General features: G+C 65.5%; 19 non-coding genes across 19 annotated transcripts; 7 read left to right on the plus strand and 12 right to left on the minus strand.

Annotated features, from left to right (window-relative positions):
• Positions 1-1,465: 1,465 nt before the first annotated feature.
• On the minus strand, positions 1,466-1,537 carry Trnae-cuc (transfer RNA glutamic acid (anticodon CUC)). The gene has a single exon. It is a non-coding gene; the product is annotated as a tRNA-Glu (tRNA).
• A 323-nt stretch (positions 1,538-1,860) lies between these two features.
• Positions 1,861-1,932, minus strand: Trnag-ucc (transfer RNA glycine (anticodon UCC)). Its single transcript has one exon. It is a non-coding gene; the product is annotated as a tRNA-Gly (tRNA).
• A 535-nt stretch (positions 1,933-2,467) lies between these two features.
• Positions 2,468-2,539, minus strand: Trnad-guc (transfer RNA aspartic acid (anticodon GUC)). Its single transcript has one exon. It is a non-coding gene; the product is annotated as a tRNA-Asp (tRNA).
• Positions 2,540-2,999: 460 nt separating this feature from the next.
• Positions 3,000-3,082, plus strand: Trnal-cag (transfer RNA leucine (anticodon CAG)). The gene has a single exon. It is a non-coding gene; the product is annotated as a tRNA-Leu (tRNA).
• A 1,026-nt stretch (positions 3,083-4,108) lies between these two features.
• On the plus strand, positions 4,109-4,179 carry Trnag-gcc (transfer RNA glycine (anticodon GCC)). The gene has a single exon. It is a non-coding gene; the product is annotated as a tRNA-Gly (tRNA).
• Positions 4,180-7,653: 3,474 nt separating this feature from the next.
• On the minus strand, positions 7,654-7,725 carry Trnae-cuc (transfer RNA glutamic acid (anticodon CUC)). The gene has a single exon. It is a non-coding gene; the product is annotated as a tRNA-Glu (tRNA).
• A 323-nt stretch (positions 7,726-8,048) lies between these two features.
• On the minus strand, positions 8,049-8,120 carry Trnag-ucc (transfer RNA glycine (anticodon UCC)). Its single transcript has one exon. It is a non-coding gene; the product is annotated as a tRNA-Gly (tRNA).
• Positions 8,121-8,655: 535 nt separating this feature from the next.
• Trnad-guc (transfer RNA aspartic acid (anticodon GUC)) lies at positions 8,656-8,727 on the minus strand. The gene has a single exon. It is a non-coding gene; the product is annotated as a tRNA-Asp (tRNA).
• A 460-nt stretch (positions 8,728-9,187) lies between these two features.
• On the plus strand, positions 9,188-9,270 carry Trnal-cag (transfer RNA leucine (anticodon CAG)). The gene has a single exon. It is a non-coding gene; the product is annotated as a tRNA-Leu (tRNA).
• A 1,026-nt stretch (positions 9,271-10,296) lies between these two features.
• Positions 10,297-10,367, plus strand: Trnag-gcc (transfer RNA glycine (anticodon GCC)). Its single transcript has one exon. It is a non-coding gene; the product is annotated as a tRNA-Gly (tRNA).
• A 3,472-nt stretch (positions 10,368-13,839) lies between these two features.
• Positions 13,840-13,911, minus strand: Trnae-cuc (transfer RNA glutamic acid (anticodon CUC)). Its single transcript has one exon. It is a non-coding gene; the product is annotated as a tRNA-Glu (tRNA).
• A 323-nt stretch (positions 13,912-14,234) lies between these two features.
• Positions 14,235-14,306, minus strand: Trnag-ucc (transfer RNA glycine (anticodon UCC)). The gene has a single exon. It is a non-coding gene; the product is annotated as a tRNA-Gly (tRNA).
• Positions 14,307-14,851: 545 nt separating this feature from the next.
• Trnad-guc (transfer RNA aspartic acid (anticodon GUC)) lies at positions 14,852-14,923 on the minus strand. Its single transcript has one exon. It is a non-coding gene; the product is annotated as a tRNA-Asp (tRNA).
• A 460-nt stretch (positions 14,924-15,383) lies between these two features.
• Positions 15,384-15,466, plus strand: Trnal-cag (transfer RNA leucine (anticodon CAG)). Its single transcript has one exon. It is a non-coding gene; the product is annotated as a tRNA-Leu (tRNA).
• Positions 15,467-16,495: 1,029 nt separating this feature from the next.
• On the plus strand, positions 16,496-16,566 carry Trnag-gcc (transfer RNA glycine (anticodon GCC)). The gene has a single exon. It is a non-coding gene; the product is annotated as a tRNA-Gly (tRNA).
• A 3,477-nt stretch (positions 16,567-20,043) lies between these two features.
• On the minus strand, positions 20,044-20,115 carry Trnae-cuc (transfer RNA glutamic acid (anticodon CUC)). The gene has a single exon. It is a non-coding gene; the product is annotated as a tRNA-Glu (tRNA).
• A 323-nt stretch (positions 20,116-20,438) lies between these two features.
• On the minus strand, positions 20,439-20,510 carry Trnag-ucc (transfer RNA glycine (anticodon UCC)). The gene has a single exon. It is a non-coding gene; the product is annotated as a tRNA-Gly (tRNA).
• Positions 20,511-21,055: 545 nt separating this feature from the next.
• On the minus strand, positions 21,056-21,127 carry Trnad-guc (transfer RNA aspartic acid (anticodon GUC)). The gene has a single exon. It is a non-coding gene; the product is annotated as a tRNA-Asp (tRNA).
• A 460-nt stretch (positions 21,128-21,587) lies between these two features.
• Trnal-cag (transfer RNA leucine (anticodon CAG)) lies at positions 21,588-21,670 on the plus strand. Its single transcript has one exon. It is a non-coding gene; the product is annotated as a tRNA-Leu (tRNA).
• Positions 21,671-22,099: the final 429 nt, after the last annotated feature.

The following is a 22,099-nucleotide window of genomic DNA, read 5'->3' on the forward strand; positions in this document are numbered from 1 at the left end:
GGGAACTACTCCAACACATCCAATCTAGGCGCTGTGTAGATGGACATTCTCCATTTGTCCCTGGCCATCTGGGGATAGGATTCCGAGCCTAGGTATTGCCAGCCAATGTCCCCCCACCCTCGTGGCCCACTCCCGCTCGGGTCAGCTTGGCCCTTGGCTGTGTCACCACCAATTTCTTCATCGCCCGGCTTCTGCTACCGCCAAACGCCCACCCGGTGGTTTAGCTCCCCACACGTCTCCACACACCTCCGCCTCCCTGGCTCAGGCTCCGCTAGCGCCGACGGCCTTCCCCCCCACACACCCCCACCGGCACCCCCTTCAAAGCCGCTGTCACACACAGGTGGAGCCCTTGACCGAGCAGTGTCGTGGGACAGTCCTGGCCCCTTAGAGGCCCCCACTACTGAGTGGATGGGTGGCTGGGTTGGCAGGGTGGTTGAGCGAATGAGTGGGTGGCTAGGTGGGAGGGTGAGAGAAGCAGTGAAGCAGTGAAGGAGTGGGTGGCTGATTGGGAAAGTGAGCGGGCGGGTTAGAGGAGTTCATGAGGGAGGAAGCAGCCAGTGAGAGAACGGGCGATGGGGCGATGGGGCGAGGGGTGAGGGAGCGAAGGAGCCAGTCTGGCGTTGCCAGCCGTGTGGTATTCCAATCACGAAATCCACGTGGAGTTTCCTTTCACAAAACAGCAAGAGTTTCTGTAGGAGGCAGCCGAGCACGAGGAACCGGGAGGGCCCGAGTCTCCAACTCACCTCTCCGTGCATTGGATTTTGAGGCTCTCTATCTATGGGCTGAGGCCAGGGGGAAGGTGACTGAAGTCTCAGGAAGAGCAGGTGAAGCGGATGAAGGGCACGGTGTTTCTTGAGGCATGAAGAGCAAGGAACCGCTCTGGTTTTCCCTCAGTTCTCAGCACCTTGTGCGTGCGTGGGTGCTTGTGCCTTCTGTGTGAAAGGAGAGGGGACGGCAGGGGAGGGGAAGGGAGGGGAGGGGACTGGGGGGACAGCGGAGGGGAGGGGAAGGGAGAGGCGGGAAGCTGTAGCGAGAGGAGTGAGGAACCAGCGATCGTCCTGCATTGGTGGGTGGGTGCTGTTGGCCGCTGGTGATGGTAGTGGTGGTAGTGGTGGTGGCGATGGGGGTGGTGGTGACGGCGATGGGGGTGGTGGTGGAGGGTGGTGGGTCCGCTGGCAGCCAGAGGAGTAGAGAGGCTGACCTGGCCTGTGTGCGTGGGGCTGCGAGGGCCCTTGGGTGAGCCTAGGGCAAGGAAGAGGGGACACGCTGAAGGGTGAAGATGGGTGGAGGGCGGGCGAGCGGGCCAGCCAGGAGAAAAGGAAGCGCTGACGGACAAGGGCTGGGCGGGAAGTCCCGTCTCATTGGGGCGTAGGTGGACCGGGCGGGCCTGTTGGCCAAAAGGGGAGGTGTGGTGCGAAGACGAAGCCGACGTCGGTGGTGGACGGCGGAGAAGAAGAAGAAAGGCTTCCCTGACCGGGAATCGAACCCGGGCCGCGGCGGTGAGAGCGCCGAATCCTAACCACTAGACCACCAGGGAGCGTCGGCCTGCGTGCCCCGCGCTCCCGCCCTGGAGCCAGCGCCTCCTCTCGAGCTGGCAGCTGGCAGCTGGCAGCTTGGCGCCTGGCGCCTGGCACCTGCACCGCCGGCTGGGCTTCACTTGCTAACCAAATCCCGCCAGCCCACCCGGCGCCCCTGGCAACCCGACCGCCCTCCGCCTTAGCAGCTCCCCTCCTGCTCGGGGCACCCTCAAAACATCGCCGCGCCTCCTTCTGCCACACACCCTCCCGCGCCTGCAAGCACAGCTGCGTGCCAGCCCGGCCGCCCTCTGCGGCCCCGGGTCTCGGCAAAAGGTCAGCCCGCTGCGTTGGCCGGGAATCGAACCCGGGTCAACTGCTTGGAAGGCAGCTATGCTCACCACTATACCACCAACGCCGCACGGCCCGGCCAGCGCCCACAGGCCGGCGGGGACTGCCACGAGCGAGCGCCGCCACCACCTGACGCGGGCCTGCCCGACGCCCGCAGCTCTTGGCTGCCACGGCGCCAAAAAGCGCCAGGCCAGCCCAGAGCCCAGCAGCTCCGCTGCGCCGGCCTTCTGCTGCAGCCGTGCTGCTCCCGACTGAGCCCTCGGCTCCACGTTGCGGCGTGGGGCCAGGCGCGGGGCCCAGCGACGCCGCCGCCACGGCCCGACAGCCAGAAGGACGGTCCTCACTCACTCGGTCGCCTCCCACGCTTTCCTGCCCCTGCCGGCCTCACGGAGCCCATTCCCACAAGGACTTCGGGTGGCGCGGGCCTGGCCTGGCCTGGCCTGGCCGGGCCCAGCAGGGCGGGCAGGGCCGCTCGTCTGGGGCGACCACGTGGCAGGCCAGGTACCAGGTGGCGGTGGGCGGAGGGAGGAAGAAGGGCACGCCCCTTGAGGGCGAGAGGCTGGGTCGCAGACCTCGCGCCGGTGGCCAAAAAGGGCGGCTGCCTCCCCGTCGGGGAATCGAACCCCGGTCTCCCGCGTGACAGGCGGGGATACTCACCACTATACTAACGAGGACAGCGACGCCCGCCCCGCCCTCTGGGCGCCAGTCCGCTGTCCCGAGCCCTGGTACGCCCGGCCCTGCCCTCCCTCGTCCGCCTGCCCACCGCAAGCATCTGGCACGTGCGGGACACACGCTCACACAACAAAGCACTCTGGACAAAGGCGAGGCGAGCCGACCCGGTCCGGAGCCTGACCTCGAGCTGCACCCGGCTGCCACCCAGCCAACCCGGTGCGCCCTGCCCCGCCGCCTCCGACGCGGGCATCGAGCCACCGCGCCGGGAGGAGGGGAAGACGCGCGGACTAGCAAGCGCCGCTCGGGGAGGAGGGGAGGAGGGCGTGGCGGCCTGCACGCCGCAGCGAGCGGCAGAGACTGACTTGGCTTGCCCTCCGCCGCTTGCGCACCCACGCCGAGGAACGGTACCGGGCGTCCGCGCCGGGTCCCAGCCAGGGGAGCGGCCACGCGCCCAGGCCCGCCGTCAGGATGGCCGAGCGGTCTAAGGCGCTGCGTTCAGGTCGCAGTCTCCCCTGGAGGCGTGGGTTCGAATCCCACTCCTGACAAGCCCACCTTTTAGCCCCGGAGACGCCCACCGATGCCCTCTTCCCGGCTCGCGCCCTCTTTGCCCACTCTCCAATCTCTCGCCCCCGTGGTCGCACGCCTCCGCCCCTCCGCTCCTGGCGCCCACCCGAAAGGCTCGCGCATAAACGCCAGTGTCGCAAGCGCCGGCGCCTTCAACCCTCCGCCACAGGCCATTCGGACACGCAGAGGTGGTTTCTCTGAATCACCTCCTCGGCTCTTTCCCCAGAGGAAAAGAGCCTCTCTTTCTTTGGCCCGCAGGTGGTACGGGAGCCGGCGAGGAGGGGCAGTGGGGATTCGGGTCCACGGGACACGTCGACCATCCCACAAGACCCTCCATCCTCTGCCTACACACATACACACAACACACACACACACACACACACGCACACATCGACGCCCCCATTCCCCAGGCGCAGAGCACCCGGCAGGCCAGGCCAAACCCGCAATGATAGCCACCCCCCCCCACCTTCGCCCTCTACCACCCCGGGCCGGCCCATAAACTCCAAGCCCCTGCCGAGACCACCTCGGCGCCACACCTCACCCCCAGGCCCCCAGCGCCAAGCGCACCAGCGCCTTGGGTCCCCATCTCTGCGCGTCGAGGCGCTGAGCACAACAGGCGCGCTCAGCAGCGCCTGCCGCAGGTCACCTGTCCTGATTGGGATTCAGGCACGGGCCACGTTTGCGGCAGCGTGACGGGCCTGGGCGGCGGAGAAAGGGCAGACCGGGGCGAGTCCGCTTCTCCCCGCTCCCACCCCCGGCCCCTCCCCAGCGCGCGACACTTCTGCCTTCCCGCACACACCCGCTGCCACCGCCACCGCCGCCACGACCACCACGATCCAGCAGCCTCTCCTTCTGGTTGCTCCTTTGCTCCCTGCGCCATCGGGCCCCTGGTGCACGCGCCAGGCGAACAGTGTGTGGCTCAGCTCGCCTCCGACCGGGGACCAGTGTCCCGCGGGACAACTGGTGAGCGCCGGCTGTGACTGCGTCGGATGGCGGCCGCCGCCGGTGCATGGGTGGTTCAGTGGTAGAATTCTCGCCTGCCACGCGGGAGGCCCGGGTTCGATTCCCGGCCCATGCAGCGCCTGGTCCCCTTTTGGTCCTCCAGACCCAGCGCCTAAGCAGAGCGCAGCCTCCTTCCGCTCCAGCTGCACCCCCCTGGCCTGCACCTGCACCAGCACCTACGCACCTGCCCCGCTCGCTTGCTCGCTTGCGTCTGCGCTCGCCTCACACGCGACTCACCCAACTGGGTCCCACCCGCCGGCCCCTTGCAAGACAGTTCCCTCACCCCTGGCGCCTCTCACACCTGCCTCCTCATCCCTTGCATCTCTCTCGCTCGCTCTCCCTCGCCCTTCTGTCACCAGCAATCTATTCTGCGTCCAGGCGTCCCCAACCGCAATGCATCCTTGCACTCACTCGCCCTGTCCCTTGGCCTTTCTTCACCCTGAAAGTTAAGCCCATGGCTCCCAAACCTCTAGACAGGAAGTCTTCTCTCCTAACAGTCACACGCCGTGTGTCTCCTACACGGTCACGCAGTCATCCAAGCACACCAGGGACCTCAAAGTACCTCCACTAACATCATCGCATATGCACACTCTATGTTCTCTAGGCTGTGCTTACCCACGACAAGTCTTCTCATCCCTCCGAACCACCTTAACCGCCCCTCACGCCCTACAACCCACAACTTTGCTCAAGGATTCTGACCTGCATCTGTCCCTTGGGTCTCTTTTAATCTAGGCCCCCAAACACATACCTGACAAGCCCATGTGTGGCCTCCCAGGGAATTATTCACGATTCTGGTCCACTTGCCCTTCCTACCTCCTTCTCACATCACCTGGATATTCTCTCGCTCTCTCCTCTCTTTCTCTCCCTTTGTCTGTCTGTGTATGTCTTCTCTTTCTCTGTGTCTATCTCTGTCTCATCTGTCTCATCTGTCTCTCTCCTCTTTCTTTCACCCTCTCTCTCCCTTTGTCCGTCTCTCTTTCTGGCTCTCGTTCTAGCTGTCTTTGTCTGTGTGTCCCTGTCTGTCTGTCTGTCTGTCTGGTAATGTCTTCTTTCTCTGGGTCTATCTTTCTCCCTCTACTCTCTCTGTCTCTCATCTCTCTTTCACTCTGTCTCCCTGTCTCTACAACTCTCCCTGTGCACTGTCTGGCACCCTGGAGTACTTCCCGACTCACCCCAGAGCCACTCGTTATTCTGGTCGCCTCCAGACCATCTGGCCCGGGGGGTCACCGGGTACCTCTCTGACCACAAGGGGTTGGCTCTTCCTTCCACCGGTCGCCAATCGGATGTTCCTTTCCGCCTCCAGACTCGCCCTCCCGGCAGGCCCGCTGCCCCTACCCAGGCCCTGGGCTCCCCACCCAGCCGCCAGGCATCCCTCGCCATGCCCCTGTCTCCCAGGTCCTCAGTTGACAACGTCTGACCGCTGGAGCTCCCCTGACCTGGCCTCCCAGGGCTCCTGGGATCTCGAGCCAGCCCCTCGTCCACAGTGGAAGCGGAGGACAGCGCCATCCTCGGGCGAGTCGCTCCCACGCTCCCATCCATGGGGTGGTCCTCAGAATCTCTGCCCGACTGCCAGCGGGGCTCTCAGCCCTGCCCGCCCATCATGCTCGCACCTGGGCGCACTCTCCCGCACACACACACACAAACACACACACACACACACACACACACACACACACACACACACACACCTCTTCTAGCCACCATCCAAGCCCGGGCGCCATGTGTCCTTCTGTCCTCTTTCTGCTGTCACGACCTTTGTCCCGGCCTGCGCGGTGTCCCGCCCGGGACGACGGTTCCCGTTCATCCACCCAAGACCCACGGGCAAGAAAACTGCCCTGGCCGCCGGTCGGGGTGTGTATCGCCATAGGGAATCCTCTCCGGGCGCGGCCGCGGCGCCTTGACCTCGCCCTAGTCCCGCCCACAGCACACTATGGGTCCTTGACTGGACGTCAGCGGTCATCTTCGCTGTCAACAAACTTTGGGCAGCCAGCCGACTGAGCTGTGCGGTTGACTTTGGGGAGCAGTCACAGAGCAAGCCGGACAGAGGGATGAAGAGCCGGGTGGCCCTGTGGTGAGGCGGCAGTGGGGAACTACTCCAACACATCCAATCTAGGCGCTGTGTAGATGGACATTCTCCATTTGTCCCTGGCCATCTGGGGATAGGATTCCGAGCCTAGGTATTGCCAGCCAATGTCCCCCCACCCTCGTGGCCCACTCCCGCTCGGGTCAGCTTGGCCCTTGGCTGTGTCACCACCAATTTCTTCATCGCCCGGCTTCTGCTACCGCCAAACGCCCACCCGGTGGTCTAGCTCCCCACACGTCTCCACACACCTCCGCCTCCCTGGCTCAGGCTCCGCTAGCGCCGACGGCCTTCCCCCCCACACACCCCCACCGGCACCCCCTTCAAAGCCGCTGTCACACACAGGTGGAGCCCTTGACCGAGCAGTGTCGTGGGACAGTCCTGGCCCCTTAGAGGCCCCCACTACTGAGTGGATGGGTGGCTGGGTTGGCAGGGTGGTTGAGCGAATGAGTGGGTGGCTAGGTGGGAGGGTGAGAGAAGCAGTGAAGCAGTGAAGGAGTGGGTGGCTGATTGGGAAAGTGAGCGGGCGGGTTAGAGGAGTTCATGAGGGAGGAAGCAGCCAGTGAGAGAATGGGCGATGGGGCGATGGGGCGAGGGGTGAGGGAGCGAAGGAGCCAGTCTGGCGTTGCCAGCCGTGTGGTATTCCAATCACGAAATCCACGTGGAGTTTCCTTTCACAAAACAGCAAGAGTTTCTGTAGGAGGCAGCCGAGCACGAGGAACCGGGAGGGCCCGAGTCTCCAACTCACCTCTCCGTGCATTGGATTTTGAGGCTCTCTATCTATGGGCTGAGGCCAGGGGGAAGGTGACTGAAGTCTCAGGAAGAGCAGGTGAAGCGGATGAAGGGCACGGTGTTTCTTGAGGCATGAAGAGCAAGGAACCGCTCTGGTTTTCCCTCAGTTCTCAGCACCTTGTGCGTGCGTGGGTGCTTGTGCCTTCTGTGTGAAAGGAGAGGGGACGGCAGGGGAGGGGAAGGGAGGGGAGGGGACTGGGGGGACAGCGGAGGGGAGGGGAAGGGAGAGGCGGGAAGCTGTAGCGAGAGGAGTGAGGAACCAGCGATCGTCCTGCATTGGTGGGTGGGTGCTGTTGGCCGCTGGTGATGGTAGTGGTGGTAGTGGTGGTGGCGATGGGGGTGGTGGTGACGGCGATGGGGGTGGTGGTGGAGGGTGGTGGGTCCGCTGGCAGCCAGAGGAGTAGAGAGGCTGACCTGGCCTGTGTGCGTGGGGCTGCGAGGGCCCTTGGGTGAGCCTAGGGCAAGGAAGAGGGGACACGCTGAAGGGTGAAGATGGGTGGAGGGCGGGCGAGCGGGCCAGCCAGGAGAAAAGGAAGCGCTGACGGACAAGGGCTGGGCGGGAAGTCCCGTCTCATTGGGGCGTAGGTGGACCGGGCGGGCCTGTTGGCCAAAAGGGGAGGTGTGGTGCGAAGACGAAGCCGACGTCGGTGGTGGACGGCGGAGAAGAAGAAGAAAGGCTTCCCTGACCGGGAATCGAACCCGGGCCGCGGCGGTGAGAGCGCCGAATCCTAACCACTAGACCACCAGGGAGCGTCGGCCTGCGTGCCCCGCGCTCCCGCCCTGGAGCCAGCGCCTCCTCTCGAGCTGGCAGCTGGCAGCTGGCAGCTTGGCGCCTGGCGCCTGGCACCTGCACCGCCGGCTGGGCTTCACTTGCTAACCAAATCCCACCAGCCCACCCGGCGCCCCTGGCAACCCGACCGCCCTCAGCCTTAGCAGCTCCCCTCCTGCTCGGGGCACCCTCAAAACATCGCCGCGCCTCCTTCTGCCACACACCCTCCCGCGCCTGCAAGCACAGCTGCGTGCCAGCCCGGCCGCCCTCTGCGGCCCCGGGCCTCGGCAAAAGGTCAGCCCGCTGCGTTGGCCGGGAATCGAACCCGGGTCAACTGCTTGGAAGGCAGCTATGCTCACCACTATACCACCAACGCCGCACGGGCCGGCCAGCGCCCACAGGCCGGCGGGGACTGCCACGAGCGAGCGCCGCCACCACCTGACGCGGGCCTGCCCGACGCCCGCAGCTCTTGGCTGCCACGGCGCCAAAAAGCGCCAGGCCAGCCCAGAGCCCAGCAGCTCCGCTGCGCCGGCCTTCTGCTGCAGCCGTGCTGCTCCCGACTGAGCCCTCGGCTCCACGTTGCGGCGTGGGGCCAGGCGCGGGGCCCAGCGACGCCGCCGCCACGGCCCGACAGCCAGAAGGACGGTCCTCACTCACTCGGTCGCCTCCCACGCTTTCCTGCCCCTGCCGGCCTCACGGAGCCCATTCCCACAAGGACTTCGGGTGGCGCGGGCCTGGCCTGGCCTGGCCTGGCCGGGCCCAGCAGGGCGGGCAGGGCCGCTCGTCTGGGGCGACCACGTGGCAGGCCAGGTACCAGGTGGCGGTGGGCGGAGGGAGGAAGAAGGGCACGCCCCTTGAGGGCGAGAGGCTGGGTCGCAGACCTCGCGCCGGTGGCCAAAAAGGGCGGCTGCCTCCCCGTCGGGGAATCGAACCCCGGTCTCCCGCGTGACAGGCGGGGATACTCACCACTATACTAACGAGGACAGCGACGCCCGCCCCGCCCTCTGGGCGCCAGTCCGCTGTCCCGAGCCCTGGTACGCCCGGCCCTGCCCTCCCTCGTCCGCCTGCCCACCGCAAGCATCTGGCACGTGCGGGACACACGCTCACACAACAAAGCACTCTGGACAAAGGCGAGGCGAGCCGACCCGGTCCGGAACCTGACCTCGAGCTGCACCCGGCTGCCACCCAGCCAACCCGGTGCGCCCTGCCCCGCCGCCTCCGACGCGGGCATCGAGCCACCGCGCCGGGAGGAGGGGAAGACGCGCGGACTAGCAAGCGCCGCTCGGGGAGGAGGGGAGGAGGGCGTGGCGGCCTGCACGCCGCAGCGAGCGGCAGAGACTGACTTGGCTTGCCCTCCGCCGCTTGCGCACCCACGCCGAGGAACGGTACCGGGCGTCCGCGCCGGGTCCCAGCCAGGGGAGCGGCCACGCGCCCAGGCCCGCCGTCAGGATGGCCGAGCGGTCTAAGGCGCTGCGTTCAGGTCGCAGTCTCCCCTGGAGGCGTGGGTTCGAATCCCACTCCTGACAAGCCCACCTTTTAGCCCCAGAGACGCCCACCGATGCCCTCTTCCCGGCTCGCGCCCTCTTTGCCCACTCTCCAATCTCTCGCCCCCGTGGTCGCACGCCTCCGCCCCTCCGCTCCTGGCGCCCACCCGAAAGGCTCGCGCATAAACCCCAGTGTCGCAAGCGCCGGCGCCTTCAACCCTCCGCCACAGGCCATTCGGACACGCAGAGGTGGTTTCTCTGAATCACCTCCTCGGCTCTTTCCCCAGAGGAAAAGAGCCTCTCTTTCTTTGGCCCGCAGGTGGTACGGGAGCCGGCGAGGAGGGGCAGTGGGGATTCGGGTCCACGGGACACGTCGACCATCCCACAAGACCCTCCATCCTCTGCCTACACACATACACACAACACACACACACACACACACACGCACACATCGACGCCCCCATTCCCCAGGCGCAGAGCACCCGGCAGGCCAGGCCAAACCCGCAATGATAGCCACCCCCCCCCACCTTCGCCCTCTACCACCCCGGGCCGGCCCATAAACTCCAAGCCCCTGCCGAGACCACCTCGGCGCCACACCTCACCCCCAGGCCCCCAGCGCCAAGCGCACCAGCGCCTTGGGTCCCCATCTCTGCGCGTCGAGGCGCTGAGCACAACAGGCGCGCTCAGCAGCGCCTGCCGCAGGTCACCTGTCCTGATTGGGATTCAGGCACGGGCCACGTTTGCGGCAGCGTGACGGGCCTGGGCGGCGGAGAAAGGGCAGACCGGGGCGAGTCCGCTTCTCCCCGCTCCCACCCCCGGCCCCTCCCCAGCGCGCGACACTTCTGCCTTCCCGCACACACCCGCTGCCACCGCCACCGCCGCCACGACCACCACGATCCAGCAGCCTCTCCTTCTGGTTGCTCCTTTGCTCCCTGCGCCATCGGGCCCCTGGTGCACGCGCCAGGCGAACAGTGTGTGGCTCAGCTCGCCTCCGACCGGGGACCAGTGTCCCTCGGGACAACTGGTGAGCGCCGGCTGTGACTGCGTCGGATGGCGGCCGCCGCCGGTGCATGGGTGGTTCAGTGGTAGAATTCTCGCCTGCCACGCGGGAGGCCCGGGTTCGATTCCCGGCCCATGCAGCGCCTGGTCCCCTTTTGGTCCTCCAGACCCAGCGCCTAAGCAGAGCGCAGCCTCCTTCCGCTCCAGCTGCACCCCCCTGGCCTGCACCTGCACCAGCACCTACGCACCTGCCCCGCTCGCTTGCTCGCTTGCGTCTGCGCTCGCCTCACACGCGACTCACCCAACTGGGTCCCACCCGCCGGCCCCTTGCAAGACAGTTCCCTCACCCCTGGCGCCTCTCACACCTGCCTCCTCATCCCTTGCATCTCTCTCGCTCGCTCTCCCTCGCCCTTCTGTCACCAGCAATCTATTCTGCGTCCAGGCGTCCCCAACCGCAATGCATCCTTGCACTCACTCGCCCTGTCCCTTGGCCTTTCTTCACCCTGAAAGTTAAGCCCATGGCTCCCAAACCTCTAGACAGGAAGTCTTCTCTCCTAACAGTCACACGCCGTGTGTCTCCTACACGGTCACGCAGTCATCCAAGCACACCAGGGACCTCAAAGTACCTCCACTAACATCATCGCATATGCACACTCTATGTTCTCTAGGCTGTGCTTACCCACGACAAGTCTTCTCATCCCTCCGAACCACCTTAACCGCCCCTCACGCCCTACAACCCACAACTTTGCTCAAGGATTCTGACCTGCATCTGTCCCTTGGGTCTCTTTTAATCTAGGCCCCCAAACACATACCTGACAAGCCCATGTGTGGCCTCCCAGGGAATTATTCACGATTCTGGTCCACTTGCCCTTCCTACCTCCTTCTCACATCACCTGGATATTCTCTCGCTCTCTCCTCTCTTTCTCTCCCTTTGTCTGTCTGTGTATGTCTTCTCTTTCTCTGTGTCTATCTCTGTCTCATCTGTCTCATCTGTCTCTCTCCTCTTTCTTTCACCCTCTCTCTCCCTTTGTCCGTCTCTCTTTCTGGCTCTCGTTCTAGCTGTCTTTGTCTGTGTGTCCCTGTCTGTCTGTCTGTCTGTCTGGTAATGTCTTCTTTCTCTGGGTCTATCTTTCTCCCTCTACTCTCTCTGTCTCTCATCTCTCTTTCACTCTGTCTCCCTGTCTCTACAACTCTCCCTGTGCACTGTCTGGCACCCTGGAGTACTTCCCGACTCACCCCAGAGCCACTCGTTATTCTGGTCGCCTCCAGACCATCTGGCCCGGGGGGTCACCGGGTACCTCTCTGACCACAAGGGGTTGGATCTTCCTTCCACCGGTCGCCAATCGGATGTTCCTTTCCGCCTCCAGACTCGCCCTCCCGGCAGGCCCGCTGCCCCTACCCAGGCCCTGGGCTCCCCACCCAGCCGCCAGGCATCCCTCGCCATGCCCCTGTCTCCCAGGTCCTCAGTTGACAACGTCTGACCGCTGGAGCTCCCCTGACCTGGCCTCCCAGGGCTCCTGGGATCTCGAGCCAGCCCCTCGTCCACAGTGGAAGCGGAGGACAGCGCCATCCTCGGGCGAGTCGCTCCCACGCTCCCATCCATGGGGTGGTCCTCAGAATCTCTGCCCGACTGCCAGCGGGGCTCTCAGCCCTGCCCGCCCATCATGCTCGCACCTGGGCGCACTCTCCCGCACACACACACACAAACACACACACACACACACACACACACACACACACACACACACACCTCTTCTAGCCACCATCCAAGCCCGGGCGCCATGTGTCCTTCTGTCCTCTTTCTGCTGTCACGACCTTTGTCCCGGCCTGCGCGGTGTCCCGCCCGGGACGACGGTTCCCGTTCATCCACCCAAGACCCACGGGCAAGAAAACTGCCCTGGCCGCCGGTCGGGGTGTGTATCGCCATAGGGAATCCTCTCCGGGCGCGGCCGCGGCGCCTTGACCTCGCCCTAGTCCCGCCCACAGCACACTATGGGTCCTTGACTGGACGTCAGCGGTCATCTTCGCTGTCAACAAACTTTGGGCAGCCAGCCGACTGAGCTGTGCGGTTGACTTTGGGGAGCAGTCACAGAGCAAGCCGGACAGAGGGATGAAGAGCCGGGTGGCCCTGTGGTGAGGCGGCAGTGGGGAACTACTCCAACACATCCAATCTAGGCGCTGTGTAGATGGACATTCTCCATTTGTCCCTGGCCATCTGGGGATAGGATTCCGAGCCTAGGTATTGCCAGCCAATGTCCCCCCACCCTCGTGGCCCACTCCCGCTCGGGTCAGCTTGGCCCTTGGCTGTGTCACCACCAATTTCTTCATCGCCCGGCTTCTGCTACCGCCAAACGCCCACCCGGTGGTCTAGCTCCCCACACGTCTCCACACACCTCCGCCTCCCTGGCTCAGGCTCCGCTAGCGCCGACGGCCTTCCCCCCCACACACCCCCACCGGCACCCCCTTCAAAGCCGCTGTCACACACAGGTGGAGCCCTTGACCGAGCAGTGTCGTGGGACAGTCCTGGCCCCTTAGAGGCCCCCACTACTGAGTGGATGGGTGGCTGGGTTGGCAGGGTGGTTGAGCGAATGAGTGGGTGGCTAGGTGGGAGGGTGAGAGAAGCAGTGAAGCAGTGAAGGAGTGGGTGGCTGATTGGGAAAGTGAGCGGGCGGGTTAGAGGAGTTCATGAGGGAGGAAGCAGCCAGTGAGAGAACGGGCGATGGGGCGATGGGGCGAGGGGTGAGGGAGCGAAGGAGCCAGTCTGGCGTTGCCAGCCGTGTGGTATTCCAATCACGAAATCCACGTGGAGTTTCCTTTCACAAAACAGCAAGAGTTTCTGTAGGAGGCAGCCGAGCACGAGGAACCGGGAGGGCCCGAGTCTCCAACTCACCTCTCCGTGCATTGGATTTTGAGGCTCTCTATCTATGGGCTGAGGCCAGGGGGAAGGTGACTGAAGTCTCAGGAAGAGCAGGTGAAGCGGATGAAGGGCACGGTGTTTCTTGAGGCATGAAGAGCAAGGAACCGCTCTGGTTTTCCCTCAGTTCTCAGCACCTTGTGCGTGCGTGGGTGCTTGTGCCTTCTGTGTGAAAGGAGAGGGGACGGCAGGGGAGGGGAAGGGAGGGGAGGGGACTGGGGGGACAGCGGAGGGGAGGGGAAGGGAGAGGCGGGAAGCTGTAGCGAGAGGAGTGAGGAACCAGCGATCGTCCTGCATTGGTGGGTGGGTGCTGTTGGCCGCTGGTGATGGTAGTGGTGGTAGTGGTGGTGGCGATGGGGGTGGTGGTGACGGCGATGGGGGTGGTGGTGGAGGGTGGTGGGTCCGCTGGCAGCCAGAGGAGTAGAGAGGCTGACCTGGCCTGTGTGCGTGGGGCTGCGAGGGCCCTTGGGTGAGCCTAGGGCAAGGAAGAGGGGACACGCTGAAGGGTGAAGATGGGTGGAGGGCGGGCGAGCGGGCCAGCCAGGAGAAAAGGAAGCGCTGACGGACAAGGGCTGGGCGGGAAGTCCCGTCTCATTGGGGCGTAGGTGGACCGGGCGGGCCTGTTGGCCAAAAGGGGAGGTGTGGTGCGAAGACGAAGCCGACGTCGGTGGTGGACGGCGGAGAAGAAGAAGAAAGGCTTCCCTGACCGGGAATCGAACCCGGGCCGCGGCGGTGAGAGCGCCGAATCCTAACCACTAGACCACCAGGGAGCGTCGGCCTGCGTGCCCCGCGCTCCCGCCCTGGAGCCAGCGCCTCCTCTCGAGCTGGCAGCTGGCAGCTGGCAGCTTGGCGCCTGGCGCCTGGCACCTGCACCGCCGGCTGGGCTTCACTTGCTAACCAAATCCCGCCAGCCCACCCGGCGCCCCTGGCAACCCGACCGCCCTCAGCCTTAGCAGCTCCCCTCCTGCTCGGGGCACCCTCAAAACATCGCCGCGCCTCCTTCTGCCACACACCCTCCCGCGCCTGCAAGCACAGCTGCGTGCCAGCCCGGCCGCCCTCTGCGGCCCCGGGTCTCGGCAAAAGGTCAGCCCGCTGCGTTGGCCGGGAATCGAACCCGGGTCAACTGCTTGGAAGGCAGCTATGCTCACCACTATACCACCAACGCCGCACGGCCCGGCCAGCGCCCACAGGCCGGCCGGGACTGCCACGAGCGAGCGCCGCCACCGCCTGACGCGGGCCTGCCCGACGCCCGCAGCTCTTGGCTGCCACGGCGCCAAAAAGCGCCATCCCAGCCCAGCCCAGCCCAGAGCCCAGCAGCTCCGCTGCGCCGGCCTTCTGCTGCAGCCGTGCTGCTCCCGACTGAGCCCTCGGCTCCACGTTGCGGCGTGGGGCCGGGCGCGGGGCCCAGCGACGCCGCCGCCACGGCCCGACAGCCAGAAGGACGGTCCTCACTCACTCGGTCGCCTCCCACGCTTTCCTGCCCCTGCCGGCCTCACGGAGCCCACTCCCACAAGGACTTCGGGTGGCGCGGGCCTGGCCTGGCCTGGCCTGGCCGGGCCCAGCAGGGCGGGCAGGGCCGCTCGTCTGGGGCGACCACGTGGCAGGCCAGGTACCAGGTGGCGGTGGGCGGAGGGAGGAAGAAGGGCACGCCCCTTGAGGGCGAGAGGCTGGGTCGCAGACCTCGCGCCGGTGGCCAAAAAGGGCGGCTGCCTCCCCGTCGGGGAATCGAACCCCGGTCTCCCGCGTGACAGGCGGGGATACTCACCACTATACTAACGAGGACAGCGACGCCCGCCCCGCCCTCTGGGCGCCAGTCCGCTGTCCCGAGCCCTGGTACGCCCGGCCCTGCCCTCCCTCGTCCGCCTGCCCACCGCAAGCATCTGGCACGTGCGGGACACACGCTCACACAACAAAGCACTCTGGACAAAGGCGAGGCGAGCCGACCCGGTCCGGAGCCTGACCTCGAGCTGCACCCGGCTGCCACCCAGCCAACCCGGTGCGCCCTGCCCCGCCGCCTCCGACGCGGGCATCGAGCCACCGCGCCGGGAGGAGGGGAAGACGCGCGGACTAGCAAGCACCGCTCGGGGAGGAGGGGAGGAGGGCGTGGCGGCCTGCACGCCGCAGCGAGCGGCAGAGACTGACTTGGCTTGCCCTCCGCCGCTTGCGCACCCACGCCGAGGAACGGTACCGGGCGTCCGCGCCGGGTCCCAGCCAGGGGAGCGGCCACGCGCCCAGGCCCGCCGTCAGGATGGCCGAGCGGTCTAAGGCGCTGCGTTCAGGTCGCAGTCTCCCCTGGAGGCGTGGGTTCGAATCCCACTCCTGACAAGCCCACCTTTTAGCCCCAGAGACGCCCACCGATGCCCTCTTCCCGGCTCGCGCCCTCTTTGCCCACTCTCCAATCTCTCGCCCCCGTGGTCGCACGCCTTCGCCCCTCCGCTCCTGGCGCCCACCCGAAAGGCTCGCGCATAAACGCCAGTGTCGCAAGCGCCGGCGCCTTCAACCCTCCGCCACAGGCCATTCGGACACGCAGAGGTGGTTTCTCTGAATCACCTCCTCGGCTCTTTCCCCAGAGGAAAAGAGCCTCTCTTTCTTTGGCCCGCAGGTGGTACGGGAGCCGGCGAGGAGGGGCAGTGGGGATTCGGGTCCACGGGACACGTCGACCATCCCACAAGACCCTCCATCCTCTGCCTACACACACACACACACACACACACACACACACACACACGCACACATCGACGCCCCCATTCCCCATGCGCAGAGCACCCGGCAGGCCAGGCCAAACCCGCAATGATAGCCACCCACCCCCTCACCTTCGCCCTCTACCACCCCGGGCCGGCCCATAAACTCCAAGCCCCTGCCGAGACCACCTCGGCGCCACACCTCACCCCCAGGACCCCAGCGCCAAGCGCACCAGCGCCTTGGGTCCCCATCTCTGCGCGTCGAGGCGCTGAGCACAACAGGCGCGCTCAGCAGCGCCTGCCGCAGGTCACCTGTCCTTATTGGGATTCAGGCACGGGCCACGTTTGCGGCAGCGTGACGGGCCTGGGCGGCGGAGAAAGGGCAGACCGGGGCGAGTCCGCTTCTCCCCGCTCCCACCCCCGGCCCCTCCCCAGCGCGCGACACTTCTGCCTTCCCGCACACACCCGCTGGCACCGCCACCGCCGCCACGACCACCACGATCCAGCAGCCTCTCCTTCTGGTTGCTCCTTTGCTCCCTGCGCCATCGGGCCCCTGGTGCACGCTCCAGGCGAACAGTGTGTGGCTCAGCTCGCCTCCGACCGGGGACCAGTGTCCCGCGGGACAACTGGTGAGCGCCGGCTGTGGCTGCGTCGGATGGCGACCGCCGCCGGTGCATGGGTGGTTCAGTGGTAGAATTCTCGCCTGCCACGCGGGAGGCCCGGGTTCGATTCCCGGCCCATGCAGCGCCTGGTCCCCTTTTGGTCCTCCAGACCCAGCGCCTAAGCAGAGCGCAGCCTCCTTCCGCTCCAGCTGCACCCCCCTGGCCTGCACCTGCACCAGCACCTACGCACCTGCCCCGCTCGCTTGCTCGCTTGCGTCTGGGCTCGCCTCACACGCGACTCACCCAACTGGGTCCCACCCGCCGGCCCCTTGCAAGACAGTTCCCTCACCCCTGGCGCCTCTCACACCTGCCTCCTCATCCCTTGCATCTCTCTCGCTCGCTCTCCCTCGCCCTTCTGTCACCAGCAATCTATTCTGCGTCCCGGCGTCCCCAACCGCAATGCATCCTTGCACTCACTCGCCCTGTCCCTTGGCCTTTCTTCACCCTGAAAGTTAAGCCCATGGCTCCCAAACCTCTAGACAGGAAGTCTTCTCTCCTAACAGTCACACGCCGTGTGTCTCCTACACGGTCACGCAGTCATCCAAGCACACCAGGGACCTCAAAGTACCTCCACTAACATCATCGCATATGCACACTCTATGTTCTCTAGGCTGTGCTTACCCACGACAAGTCTTCTCATCCCTCCAAACCACCTTAACCGCCCCTCACACCCTACAACCCACAACTTTGCTCAAGGATTCTGACCTGCATCTGTCCCTTGGGTCTCTTTTAATCTAGGCCCCCAAACACATACCTGACAAGCCCATGTGTGGCCTCCCAGGGAATTATTCACGATTCTGGTCCACTTGCCCTTCCTACCTCCTTCTCACATCACCTGGATATTCTCTCGCTCTCTCCTCTCTTTCTCTCCCTTTGTCTGTCTGTGTATGTCTTCTCTTTCTCTGTGTCTATCTCTGTCTCATCTGTCTCATCTGTCTCTCTCCTCTTTCTTTCACCCTCTCTCTCCCTTTGTCCGTCTCTCTTTCTGGCTCTCGTTCTAGCTGTCTTTGTCTGTGTGTCCCTGTCTGTCTGTCTGTCTGTCTGGTAATGTCTTCTTTCTCTGGGTCTATCTTTCTCCCTCTACTCTCTCTGTCTCTCATCTCTCTTTCACTCTGTCTCCCTGTCTCTACAACTCTCCCTGTGCACTGTCTGGCACCCTGGAGTACTTCCCGACTCACCCCAGAGCCACTCGTTATTCTGGTCGCCTCCAGACCATCTGGCCCGGGGGGTCACCGGGTACCTCTCTGACCACAAGGGGTTGGATCTTCCTTCCACCGGTCGCCAATCGGATGTTCCTTTCCGCCTCCAGACTCGCCCTCCCGGCAGGCCCGCTGCCCCTACCCAGGCCCTGGGCTCCCCACCCAGCCGCCAGGCATCCCTCGCCATGCCCCTGTCTCCCAGGTCCTCAGTTGACAACGTCTGACCGCTGGAGCTCCCCTGACCTGGCCTCCCAGGGCTCCTGGGATCTCGAGCCAGCCCCTCGTCCACAGTGGAAGCGGAGGACAGCGCCATCCTCGGGCGAGTCGCTCCCACGCTCCCATCCATGGGGTGGTCCTCAGAATCTCTGCCCGACTGCCAGCGGGGCTCTCAGCCCTGCCCGCCCATCATGCTCGCACCTGGGCGCACTCTCCCGCACACACACACACAAACACACACACACACACACACACACACACACACACACACACACACACACACCTCTTCTAGCCACCATCCAAGCCCGGGCGCCATGTGTCCTTCTGTCCTCTTTCTGCTGTCACGACCTTTGTCCCGGCCTGCGCGGTGTCCCGCCCGGGACGACGGTTCCCGTTCATCCACCCAAGACCCACGGGCAAGAAAACTGCCCTGGCCGCCGGTCGGGGTGTGTATCGCCATAGGGAATCCTCTCCGGGTGCGGCCGCGGCGCCTTGACCTCGCCCTAGTCCCGCCCACAGCACACTATGGGTCCTTGACTGGACGTCAGCGGTCATCTTCGCTGTCAACAAACTTTGGGCAGCCAGCCGACTGAGCTGTGTGGTTGACTTTGGGGAGCAGCCACAGAGCAAGCCGGACAGAGGGATGAAGAGCCGGGTGGCCCTGTGGTGAGGCGGCAGTGGGGAACTACTCCAACACATCCAATCTAGGCGCTGTGTAGATGGACATTCTCCATTTGTCCCTGGCCATCTGGGGATAGGATTCCGAGCCTAGGTATTGCCAGCCAATGTCCCCCCACCCTCGTGGCCCACTCCCGCTCGGGTCAGCTTGGCCCTTGGCTGTGTCACCACCAATTTCTTCATCGCCCGGCTTCTGCTACCGCCAAACGCCCACCCGGTGGTCTAGCTCCCCACACGTCTCCACACACCTCCGCCTCCCTGGCTCAGGCTCTGCTAGCGCCGACGGCCTTCCCCCCCACACACCCCCACCGGCACCCCCTTCAAAGCCGCTGTCACACACAGGTGGAGCCCTTGACCGAGCAGTGTCGTGGGACAGTCCTGGCCCCTTAGAGGCCCCCACTACTGAGTGGATGGGTGGCTGGGTTGGCAGGGTGGTTGAGCGAATGAGTGGGTGGCTAGGTGGGAGGGTGAGAGAAGCAGTGAAGCAGTGAAGGAGTGGGTGGCTGATTGGGAAAGTGAGCGGGCGGGTTAGAGGAGTTCATGAGGGAGGAAGCAGCCAGTGAGAGAACGGGCGATGGGGCGATGGGGCGAGGGGTGAGGGAGCGAAGGAGCCAGTCTGGCGTTGCCAGCCGTGTGGTATTCCAATCACGAAATCCACGTGGAGTTTCCTTTCACAAAACAGCAAGAGTTTCTGTAGGAGGCAGCCGAGCACGAGGAACCGGGAGGGCCCGAGTCTCCAACTCACCTCTCCGTGCATTGGATTTTGAGGCTCTCTATCTATGGGCTGAGGCCAGGGGGAAGGTGACTGAAGTCTCAGGAAGAGCAGGTGAAGCGGATGAAGGGCACGGTGTTTCTTGAGGCATGAAGAGCAAGGAACCGCTCTGGTTTTCCCTCAGTTCTCAGCACCTTGTGCGTGCGTGGGTGCTTGTGCCTTCTGTGTGAAAGGAGAGGGGACGGCAGGGGAGGGGAAGGGAGGGGAGGGGACTGGGGGGACAGCGGAGTTGAGAGAAGGGAGAGGCGGGAAGCTGTAGCGAGAGGAGTGAGGAACCAGCGATCGTCCTGCATTGGTGGGTGGGTGCTGTTGGCCGCTGGTGATGGTAGTGGTGGTAGTGGTGGTGGCGATGGGGGTGGTGGTGACGGCGATGGGGGTGGTGGTGGAGGGTGGTGGGTCCGCTGGCAGCCAGAGGAGTAGAGAGGCTGACCTGGCCTGTGTGCGTGGGGCTGCGAGGGCCCTTGGGTGAGCCTAGGGCAAGGAAGAGGGGACACGCTGAAGGGTGAAGATGGGTGGAGGGCGGACGAGCGGGCCAGCCAGGAGAAAAGGAAGCGCTGACAGACAAGGGCTGGGCGGGAAGTCCCGTCTCATTGGGGCGTAGGTGGACCGGGCGGGCCTGTTGGCCAAAAGGGGAGGTGTGGTGCGAAGACGAAGCCGACGTCGGTGGTGGACGGCGGAGAAGAAGAAGAAAGGCTTCCCTGACCGGGAATCGAACCCGGGCCGCGGCGGTGAGAGCGCCGAATCCTAACCACTAGACCACCAGGGAGCGTCGGCCTGCGTGCCCCGCGCTCCCGCCCTGGAGCCAGCGCCTCCTCTCGAGCTGGCAGCTGGCAGCTGGCAGCTTGGCGCCTGGCGCCTGGCACCTGCACCGCCGGCTGGGCTTCACTTGCTAACCAAATCCCGCCAGCCCACCCGGCGCCCCTGGCAACCCGACCGCCCTCAGCCTTAGCAGCTCCCCTCCTGCTCGGGGCACCCTCAAAACATCGCCGCGCCTCCTTCTGCCACACACCCTCCCGCGCCTGCAAGCACAGCTGCGTGCCAGCCCGGCCGCCCTCTGCGGCCCCGGGTCTCGGCAAAAGGTCAGCCCGCTGCGTTGGCCGGGAATCGAACCCGGGTCAACTGCTTGGAAGGCAGCTATGCTCACCACTATACCACCAACGCCGCACGGCCCGGCCAGCGCCCACAGGCCGGCCGGGACTGCCACGAGCGAGCGCCGCCACCGCCTGACGCGGGCCTGCCCGACGCCCGCAGCTCTTGGCTGCCACGGCGCCAAAAAGCGCCAGCCCAGCCCAGCCCAGCCCAGAGCCCAGCAGCTCCGCTGCGCCGGCCTTCTGCTGCAGCCGTGCTGCTCCCGACTGAGCCCTCGGCTCCACGTTGCGGCGTGGGGCCGGGCGCGGGGCCCAGCGACGCCGCCGCCACGGCCCGACAGCCAGAAGGACGGTCCTCACTCACTCGGTCGCCTCCCACGCTTTCCTGCCCCTGCCGGCCTCACGGAGCCCACTCCCACAAGGACTTCGGGTGGCGCGGGCCTGGCCTGGCCTGGCCTGGCCGGGCCCAGCAGGGCGGGCAGGGCCGCTCGTCTGGGGCGACCACGTGGCAGGCCAGGTACCAGGTGGCGGTGGGCGGAGGGAGGAAGAAGGGCACGCCCCTTGAGGGCGAGAGGCTGGGTCGCAGACCTCGCGCCGGTGGCCAAAAAGGGCGGCTGCCTCCCCGTCGGGGAATCGAACCCCGGTCTCCCGCGTGACAGGCGGGGATACTCACCACTATACTAACGAGGACAGCGACGCCCGCCCCGCCCTCTGGGAGCCAGTCCGCTGTCCCGAGCCCTGGTACGCCCGGCCCTGCCCTCCCTCGTCCGCCTGCCCACCGCAAGCATCTGGCACGTGCGGGACACACGCTCACACAACAAAGCACTCTGGACAAAGGCGAGGCGAGCCGACCCGGTCCGGAGCCTGACCTCGAGCTGCACCCGGCTGCCACCCAGCCAACCCGGTGCGCCCTGCCCCGCCGCCTCCGACGCGGGCATCGAGCCACCGCGCCGGGAGGAGGGGAAGACGCGCGGACTAGCAAGCGCCGCTCGGGGAGGAGGGGAGGAGGGCGTGGCGGCCTGCACGCCGCAGCGAGCGGCAGAGACTGACTTGGCTTGCCCTCCGCCGCTTGCGCACCCACGCCGAGGAACGGTACCGGGCGTCCGCGCCGGGTCCCAGCCAGGGGAGCGGCCACGCGCCCAGGCCCGCCGTCAGGATGGCCGAGCGGTCTAAGGCGCTGCGTTCAGGTCGCAGTCTCCCCTGGAGGCGTGGGTTCGAATCCCACTCCTGACAAGCCCACCTTTTAGCCCCAGAGACGCCCACCGATGCCCTCTTCCCGGCTCGCGCCCTCTTTGCCCACTCTCCAATCTCTCGCCCCCGTGGTCGCACGCCTCCGCCCCTCCGCTCCTGGCGCCCACCCGAAAGGCTCGCGCATAAACGCCAGTGTCGCAAGCGCCGGCGCCTTCAACCCTCCGCCACAGGCCATTCGGACACGCAGAGGTGGTTTCTCTGAATCACCTCCTCGGCTCTTTCCCCAGAGGAAAAGAGCCTCTCTTTCTTTGGCCCGCAGGTGGTACGGGAGCCGGCGAGGAGGGGCAGTGGGGATTCGGGTCCACGGGACACGTCGACCATCCCACAAGACCCTCCATCCTCTGCCTACACACACACACACACACACACACACACACACACACGCACACATCGACGCCCCCATTCCCCAGG

The sequence above is a fragment of the Castor canadensis genome, unplaced genomic scaffold, assembly GCF_047511655.1.
Source record: "Castor canadensis unplaced genomic scaffold, mCasCan1.hap1v2 HAP1_SCAFFOLD_153, whole genome shotgun sequence".
Lineage (NCBI taxonomy): Eukaryota > Metazoa > Chordata > Mammalia > Rodentia > Castoridae > Castor > Castor canadensis.